This window comes from Marmota monax, unplaced genomic scaffold (genome assembly GCF_021218885.2).
Source record: "Marmota monax isolate L192 unplaced genomic scaffold, Marmota_monax_Labrador192_F-V1.1 WCK01_AAM20220418_F8-fsc00014, whole genome shotgun sequence".
Taxonomy (NCBI): domain Eukaryota; kingdom Metazoa; phylum Chordata; class Mammalia; order Rodentia; family Sciuridae; genus Marmota; species Marmota monax.
In genome coordinates this window covers 21497457-21506979 of record NW_026695222.1, presented here as the reverse complement: position 1 = coordinate 21506979, position 9523 = coordinate 21497457, and the positions used below count along the sequence as shown (strand labels likewise).

At 43.0% G+C, this 9523-nt stretch overlaps 1 protein-coding gene across 2 annotated transcripts in view; it reads left to right on the top strand.

Moving 5' to 3' along the window:
* The first annotated feature begins 2036 nt into the window (after nt 1-2036).
* Chd6 (chromodomain helicase DNA binding protein 6) overlaps nt 2037-9523 on the top strand; it is a 237637-nt gene continuing 230150 nt past the window's right edge. The window contains exon 1 of one of the 2 annotated variants that reach the window (XM_058575574.1): nt 2037-2091. The gene's annotated coding sequence lies outside the window, so the exon portion shown is untranslated. Of the gene's footprint in view, nt 2092-2215; nt 2332-9523 lie in introns of those variants that run through there. The other variant, XM_058575572.1, reaches the window with a different exon arrangement.

Sequence of the window (9523 nt, the reverse complement as noted above, 5' to 3'; positions counted from 1 at the left end):
ATCTGGAGACTGGAAACAGCACATGTTTTAGGAAGTATCCCCCCCACCCCCACTCCCACCCCTTAAAATGAGTCTCCTCCCCTTTAAATGAGCTTTCTTATGTTTCCCTTTCTTCTGGTCTGCTTGGCTTTCATCTTCCTGGCTCCGCTCTCTTTGTCCTGCTGAGCAGGCAGCAAACCTGCAGGTTCTGCGATCCAGATCCCACTGTTCAGCTTTAAAACAAAACAAAACCAAAACCGGAAAATAAAAAAAAAATTAAATTAAATTAAAAAAAAAAAAAAAACTCTTGCAATTGGTGAACTTTTTCTTCTGGCATAAGCCATCAGCTTTTGTGAAAGAAGCTGCTGCAAGGAATTGGTCTTAAATTTGCAAATGAAAAAAAAATGAAGAAGGAAAGAAAGAGAGAGAGGGAGGAAGAGAAGCCCATGGAGGGAAGGAGAGAGGCCAGCCACCCCAGACTGACAAGAAATAGGACTTGTCTAACATGAATTCAAGTCCAACCAAAGCATTTCCAATGCAGATTCACTACCAGGCTGAAGATGGCTAGACAGTTATAAAAAGATAGCAACTGGGCTTATCTTGGAAGATGCAATTACTCAGGTCATTAACGTCTCCATGCACTACCACTCCCTCTGCTTAAACTGTTCTTCCTCTGATATCCTGTGTTTTCATTGCTCTCATCTCCAGCTGGCTTCAAACACAAAACTCCTGCTTCCAGGTGACAGCCTCATATCAGATCATTCTGGGGCCCAGAGATGTGTCACATGCGTTTATGAGCCTGGGAGGTTCTCCTCAGAGGTTTAAAAAAAAAATTCCATCCATAATCATTTCCATTAGAACTATGTGTATCAGGCACAGTCCTACAGGAAAACAGAACCATTCTAAGCATTTAAAAGGAAGGGAATTTAGTGCAGAGAATTGGTTTTATGAGTGATAGGCAAGTTGATAAGCCAAAAGGACAGTGAAGCAACTCAGAGGATAGCAGCAGCAGGAAGCCACCACCACCCTGAGGCTGGAAGAAAAGGGGAGAGGGTGTTACTGGAGATCAGGCTTCCGCCTCACCGGGGAAAGCCAGGACCATGACAAGCATTGCTGAAGAGAGCTGGAATCACAGAGCAGATGCAGCTACTGCTGAAAATGTCATCCATGACAGTGAGGGAAAGACGACCCCCGATTCTCCTTTCCTCTGCCCTTTCAACACCTGTCATTGCCTCCATGCTCCACCTCACTATAACCTAGTTGACAGAGAAGCCTGAGAACGGAGCATGCAGGGTCAGCACTACCGTGACACAGCAAAGCAGGACAAGGACAAGGAATGGGTCTAAGAGTGCAGGCTTTAGTTAGTACATGCTCTATTATTTAAATTATATTCATTAGAATATTATTTAATTCTTAGAACACAGTGAATTCAGCACTACACAGATACACACACATACACACATGTGTGTTCTGAATGTATGCATTTTTTAAATTCCTTAGTAAATGCAGGTAGCGTCACACAAAACCCAATAGGGAAGTCTTCCCTACTAGAGAAAGCTCTACATAACAAATGAACCAGATGTGGTGGCGCATGACTATAATTCCAGCTGTTCCCGGGAGCCTGAGGCAGGAGAATACTGAGTTCAAAGCCAGCCTGAGCAACTTAGGGAGGCCCTAAGCAACTTGGTGAGACCTTGCCTTTACATAAAATATCAGAAGAGGTCTGGGGATGTGGCTCAGTGGTTAAGTTCCCCCTTGGTTCAATCCCTATGCAAAAAAAAAAAAAAAAAACCTTTTCCTTTCTTCACTGTTCATATTGACAACACTTTCTTGGACTCATAAATTGGTAGGGACAAGGGAATTCAGTAAAACCTAAACATCACCTTCACTGGCAGAAGCAGTGCCTGGTGTCCCCTTGCCTCCAGGCCCCAGAGCAGGGAGAGTTTATCCCCTGAGGATCACAAATCACTGAGTTCCTTCCCAACCCTTGCCTCCTCTGGGTTATTTCCCCACTGATGACTACAAGAGAGGCTGGCCTAACATCAGAGCCCAGAGAAGTAGGAGTGGCACAGTGATGTGACAACAGCGACAAAACAGGATGCTTTTCCTTATGTAAGTTGTTCTCTTTCTTACGTAAGTTGTGTCTAAATAAACATTTTGTCAGGCTGTTTAGTTTAGTTTTGCTATGTTCAGTGCACAAGCGATACAAATGTGTGACTGGAGCTCTCTGCTGTGTCTGCCTGTGCTGTGCTTTCTGCTCTAGCTTACATAATTCTGAGGAAGCAGTTCTGGTGAAGCTCTCAGTCCCCATAAAAGCCGGGCTGCCGACCTCCCTGCAGGCATAAGGAAATGGTGAGCCCAGGGAAGGGAGGGAAGGGGAGGACTTTAGGACTGGACACAGAGTAGGTAGGCCCTTAATAATGCTTACTAATCAAGATTCAATGGCAGAGTCTGGGTCAGGAGCCAGCATGCTGGGCTCAGGTGCATGTTCCATGGACACAGGGTTTGGCTCTGCTCTCCAGGGGAGTTGTTAAATCTCTACCTGCAGTCCATCTGAGTTTAGGTCTGCCTAAACTTCTCACCAAAGAATGATAACAGCTGAATTCTCCATCTATCTGTCCATAGACACCTAAAACTTTATGTGTTAATGCATGAATTTGTTCCTATCTCCCCCCACCCCCACCTCCTCCTCCTGTCTCTCTCATGTAATGGTACCTCCAGTCATTTGCCTAAATTAGAAACCAGAATCTCATCTTTGATACTGAGCTTCCCACAGCCAGCATCTAATTTATTCTACCTCCCAAACATTCAGTGAATCTGGTCATTTCTCTCCATCCCCATAGCTATCACCACAACTCAGGGCATCTGTTATTTAATATTTGGACTACATCATCGCCTCCTAGCTAGTTACATTTTCCACACTGTGATCATTTCACAAGGTTTACTGAGCATCTGCGGTGTGTTAGTCAATGGTAAGCAAAACAGAAGCCAGTAATCTTTCCTAAAGCACAAATATTGCCATGTCTATTCTAGGCTTAAAGTACATCAATGGCAACCCATTGCCTTCAGCATAAAATCCAAACTCTCTACTGTGCTTTCCCCTCTAGCTTATTTCACTCCACCCTCTCCTTTGCTTCCCTTCCAAGCCATATGGAATCTATGTCAGTGGTTCAAATGGACAAACATTTTGCAGATCCTAGAACATTCTACCACCCCACTTCTTTGCCTATCAACTTGCCATTTAGGTCTCTGTTTAGGGCTCTCTTGGCCAGGCTTGCCAATCCAGATGAGTTAAGGCATGTGGGGGATGGAGGAATTTGGAGGATACCCAAGATCCCTGAGACCTGAAACCTGCATGCCACGATCACTACTACCCATTCCTTTTACCAGATTCTTGGAAAGGAATATGTGCCCAGAGAACAAGGGCTGAAAAACACATACTGTTTCTTTCTCTGCACTCTGGCCTCTCGTTGTGCTGAACTGAGGAATGTGGAGGACTTCTTTGATCTGGGATGGAGGAAGAGTAAAGTGATCTCAAAAGAGGATGTTTACCATTTTGGGATCCTAATTCTCTATATACCAGCATCCAGCATGTTGGAATAAGGTGTCCAGTGGCAATGATGCTGGAAGAAATGACCTAACTGGACTACACCTGTCATAGGACCTTATCTGGCTTTTCCAAGACCAGCTTTCCAGCCCTCCTTTCAGTTCTATGAGTTACTTAAGATTCTTCAGGTGAATCTCTTTCTCTTTAAGATCACTGGATATGGTCTCTGTTGTTGAATCCAGAAATCCTTAATAGTACAATATCCTTTCTCCTCCCTTAATCCCTGCCATGAGATCCATTCCTGATCCCCCCTCCAGCAGTGCAAACCGGCAAGCCCATGGTAGAATTCACTAAGTGGGATAAAATCTACATTCCAGATCAGATCTTCACTTATCCATCCACCTCTGGCTTTTCTTGAAAGGGTGGCAACTCAATGACCAAGACCATTGATCTTGGGAAAAAGAGGGAATATCAAATCTTTCAAGAGAAGATTTACCCTTTGCCCTCATTGGTATCCTGGCCCTTGACCCATCCATGTTGGCCTGTCAATTGCTTGGATGCAGAGCCAAGGAGAGAGGCACTGGACTTCTCCCTAGAGTCCAGCCATTATATGTGAGTAGGAACTATTGTTGTTTGCCTAGGCCCCGTGTGGTTCTTTGCAAGATGGGCCCCACTGCTCCTTGCCTTTGTCATTTCACCATACTCATGATTTAGCCCTTCTCTATCTCCACTTCTGTCTCGTGGCTTCTCCCTCTGGCGATTGAATTGATTTCTCTTACCCCTACAAACCATTTACTGTCTCTGGGTCATAGCTTCTTGCCAGGTTCCTTCTGTCTACCCCACGGCTGCTTCTGACTGATGGTTTTGCTGCCTCACTGCTTCCGCTTGCTGCCTTTTCTCAACTTCTGATGTTTAAATTTCTCACTTGTATTCAAACTTCCAAGCCTCTCAAAGAGTGATGGGATTTTATCCGTAATCGCTATTCACAGGGAATCCTGCACGAGGTCTACTGTCTATGGCCATTTTGTTCAGAATGAGTAAAGATGCAGCACATGCACAAAGCTAAAGAGTTCTACCTTAATCCAATATTTGAGACAAAACTTTCACAAAGCTGAGCATGCCATCTTTACTCTGGCCTGCTCTTTTTCCTGTGCTCCTTAATTCAGAGAATGTTCTGTTGTTCCACTGTAGAGATCTGATCTTGCAAACCATCTCTCTAGCTTTATCTTCTTCCATTCCCACTATGCTACAACCCTCTGAAGCTCCCCACACACAATTTAAAAAATAAAATTAGCTCTCCCAACCCTCTGGCCAATGCACATTCTCCCTTCAACTAGTCTCATACAAGGGAACTTTGTTTGCACTTCTCTGTCTCTATCTGTATTTTGTTTCCTCTGTAAGAATCCAGCCTGGAGTGTTTTGACATCCTCATGTGCTAGACCATGGACCCTCTGGGGCAGGAATGATGTCTTTCATCTTTGGGGCTGGCCAGGATGAGGGTCAATAAATATCTAAAGACTAATTCAGCTATGACCCTCAAAATCCTTCTCCTAGAGCTTAGAACATACCATGTCTCGTTAGTACCCCATCCCTGGGTCTAGCAACCCACTTTGGGAGATGTGCAAAAATGACCCTGGTGGGGTCTCACTCTAGTTCCCTTGTGATGGAGGCTGCTTAGGTATATATGAGTCTACATGATTGGGTCCTGCTCCCCAAAGAGTGGCAACAGTTGGAAGGACACAGTTGTGACCTAGGTGGTTCTTTGCCTGGTCTTCCATGGGCGTTGGGCTGCCTGGCTGCTCAAAATGCCGTTCTGTGGAATGAGCTCATTTCCTCTTGCTCTGTTGATTTCTCTCTCTTATGATGCTGCAGAACTCCTGGCACAGGAGTGACTCAGCTGATTTGCCTTCTGACATGCCTGAAGTGGTGTAGAAGGAGAGCAGAATGGTAGGGGGATAATTTGGAACCAAGCCTTTATGAGCCCGTCCTCATGCCCATAAAGACATAGAGAGAGGTCCAAAAAGGTTAGGACCTGGGCCTGGATTTAGTCAGGGAGTGTGGAAAAGATAGTAGGAACTCTGCCAGCTCAGAAAGGCTTTAAGACACTGCAGTGTTCTCACTGGAGCCTAGACTTCAAGACTCTCCCACCAGGCAGCCAGAATTAGGATGAAGAGTCCAGCTGGAGGTGATACAAACCAAGAAGAATATTAGGTACCCGTAGCAAGTCTAAGGTAAGAATTGATATTCATAGAAAGTTGGGGAAGGAAAAAAAATTATCAAACAAATCAGAGTGATAGACAATGTAAGAACCAGCCCTGTGAGTCTGGAGGATAAGATGGGTGGAAACAAGTCAGTGAGGCTCGGAAACACCCTCATGCATTCATCACCCATGCTGAGCACTAGAGATACACAGAGCATGGTCCCTGCCCTGCAGGAAATCCATGTTTGAATATGGTGGGTAGCCAAGACATATAAACACAAACCACAATAAAATATGATCAAGGCTATGGCAAGTGAGCACAGGGGAGCGCAGAGGGTAAGGAACTAACTACTATTACCAGTACTACTACTACTACTACTACTACTACTACTACTACTACTACTACCAGACATTTTCATCATTGTCCTCCTCCTCCTTCTCCTCCTCTTCTTCTTCCTTTTATTCTTTTCAGTATTAGGGATTGGATCCAGGGATGCTCTACCCTTGAGCTACATTTTTATTTTGAAACAGGGTCTTTAAGTCATCCAGACTGGCCTTAAACTTGAAATTCTCCTGCCTCCAGTTCTCAAGTTGCTGAGATTACAGGTGTGCACCACTAAGCCTGGTTTTAAGACTCTTTCTTAAAGGAGGTCTGGGGTCCTTCCTGGTAGAGACAAGTTGGAGGATGTAAAAGCATCTGCTAGGTGGAAAAGAAGCATGGGCATGGAGGTATGGCTAGCAAAACCTGTTTGGGGCACTGCAGATATTGTGATTTCTTTCACAATTTATAAATCATGGGGCCCTACCCTCAACCTCATCTAATCCTCAGTGCACTGGAGGCATCTGAGTGTGTAATAGCCCAAGCTGCAGGTACTGATGGGAAACAGAAGAAAGGGCATACTCCTGGATATGATTTTGGTGATCCTCCTTAGCAGTACCTATGGACTGTCACCTCACTGCCCTAGTGTCTGGCCCAATCAAAACAACAACTCTTCCTCTTAAAGAGGGGAGATGGTTGATAACCTGCTTTTATTTAATATGAGTTCTTTTCTTATTTTAAATATAATAGGCTGACTTGGCCTGACCTCAGGAGAAGGAAGCTGAAGCAAGAAATACAGGGAAATTGTAACTCAGTGGGTACTCAGGCCTCCAGGACTCAACCCCACATACACAGGGTGCTGGAACAAGGATGGAATGACGACTTTTTAGCCCTGACCAGTTGGTGTTGTTTCAGAAATGAGCTAGGACTAACCCTGATACTGGGTCCCCAGATGTTGTAGTAGAGTAGAAAAAAATTAGCACAAAGGATGAATTATAATATCATTTCCACTTAGTTTGATAGTTTCTAAGACATTTAATCATAAGTGCAGTGTGATTTCTTTCACAATTTATAAATCATGGGGCCCTACCTTCAACCTCATCTAATCCTAGTTGCCTCCTACGGCCCCACCTCCAAAAACTATTAACGTATGAATACTATTAACAGATGAAGCTGAGAATTAAGTTTCCAATACATAAACTTTGTGAGGGGACACATTCAATTCATGGCAAATGCTTTCCTCTCGGGCTTGGCAAAGAGAATAAAATTTCACAAAACACAGTGTGAGAAAGTCTATCGGATCTCTTAAGAGATTTCTAGTTGGGGTTAGTTCAGACTGAACTCACTTTACATTTATATCTCCTAAGTCCTCTTCTTTTGAGGATATGTCTTCCAGTGTAGGTGCAAACCTGGTAAGAAAGTTTGCTAATCACATAGATTTGAATGGTCTGGTATTTTCAGAAGTTATATTTCTCACTGCAAATTAATTGATTATGACCTGGTTTATATATTGGCCTATGAATCAGGTTAGTGCGAATTTGCCCTACAAATGGATTTCTTCTCAGTGCTGACAAAAATCAGATTCTGAGCTGTAAATATGGCAATCAGATTCTGGGTTGTGTTTATTCCTTCATATCTTCTTGAGAAATGTCAGTCTTGAGTCTTGAAGATAATCCCCAACATTTCCATGGCTATGCAAGTACCTTTCTCAATAATAAGTAGTGAAGGAGAAAATGCCAGAAACCCTGTGACTAATAATAGCTCATAATCTTAACTACCCCATTATTAAACACAGTCTACTTTCTTTTCTTTTGGTGCTAGGGAACAAATCCAGGCCTCCACCACTATATCCCTAACCCTTTTTTTTTTTTTTTTTTTAATTTAAGGATGAGGTTTTGCTGTTGCCCATGCTGGCCTCAAACTCCTGAGCTCAAGTGATCTTTCTGCCTTACCGTCCCAAGTGACCAGAACTACAGTGTGTACCACTGTACCCAGCATTTTACTAAGTACTTCCAGGTGCCCGGCACTGTTTTTGGTGCATTTGAATGAACTATTTAATAACCACAACTTTTCTATTATGTAAACTAATATTGGTTTCTAATTTACAGATGAAAAATAAAGGCCCAGATAGACAGAATAATTGACCAAAGTCACAGTTAAGAATGTGGTACTGCAAGTGTTTGAACCTTGGACCTTCTGCTTTCCTTTGTGGTCATGTTTGTAAGAGTTGCTTATGATTTTGTATTGAAATCTTCCTTTGGCTTAGGGATCTTTGCTATTACTTAATTGTTCCTCTACCTATTCCAATAATAAGTTCATGACCACTTCCTCACTAACTTCTTCATTTAATTCTGAATTTTTAAATCTCCTGCATTATATCATTTGCATGAACCCTGTGTGGGTAACACACAGGGACCTCCTGCCAAGCCTTCCTCCCCACAAATTGTGGGCTTCCATTCTTTGTTGGCATCACAGATGCTGTATCAAATTTAAAATAGAAAGGGTTTCTTGTACAATGTCTTCTAGCCAGCTGAATTGACTATAGGCTGACACTTTCTCAGACCTCAAGGAAAATGTATTTTCCATACCATTTTCCAAAGTATTGATTTAGCTTTTTATTTTCTGAATGTGAATATAGAACTTTATTTACCAGTTTCAGATGCTTTGGTAATGCTCGAATAACTAAAATTGACTAGTCTATAATTGAATTGAGTTATTTGGAGGATATAAGAACACTGCGCAATTTCATTTTATGTGTTGCTATTTTTATGAGGGCTAGAAAACATTCTGAAGACAGAAAAGTGGAAAATAGAAAGGGAGATTGCATTGTTCTATAGGGAAAAGAGGCTGGGGTTGGGGGTTAGAGAGGGAAAGAGAGAGAAACCTGGGAAGAAAAAGCAAATGAATAATTGGTTATCTCTTACTTTCACTAGCCACTCTGCTAGATGTCATATTATTTAATCCTCGCAACCACCCTGGGACATAGATTTATTGAATCCATTCATTGATTATGAAAACAAAGTTCAGAAAGTTTAAGTAACTTGCTTAAGGGCACACAGCTAGTTCACACAGTCCTGAGATTTGAGTACAGTTCTCTAAGACCCTTAGTGTACAAGGTACAAAAAGAAAGAATAGAACACAAAACACAAACTAAAATCTATTCGATAACTAAAAAGATCAAAATGAAACTAACTAGTCATGAGAAAGGAGAAGGATGATCAGAGGATCTGAAGAGAACATGCTAGCTGTTAATGAGTGGTGTATGGGTTCTGAACTTGCCAGCCTCAAAGGGGGCCAGGGGATGACTGGAGCTGGCACAGCTGGAGACCAGGGTGGGAGATGGCAAAAGAGGCTCATCAAGTCAGAGAGGATCCTGGTTCAAGGACAGGTGAGTGAAGAGGATCTGAATGAAGGCAAAGAGATGCTTGACCTGATCCAGAGGGAAGGGCTCTTGCCTACTCTAGGGCAGAGAGGACTC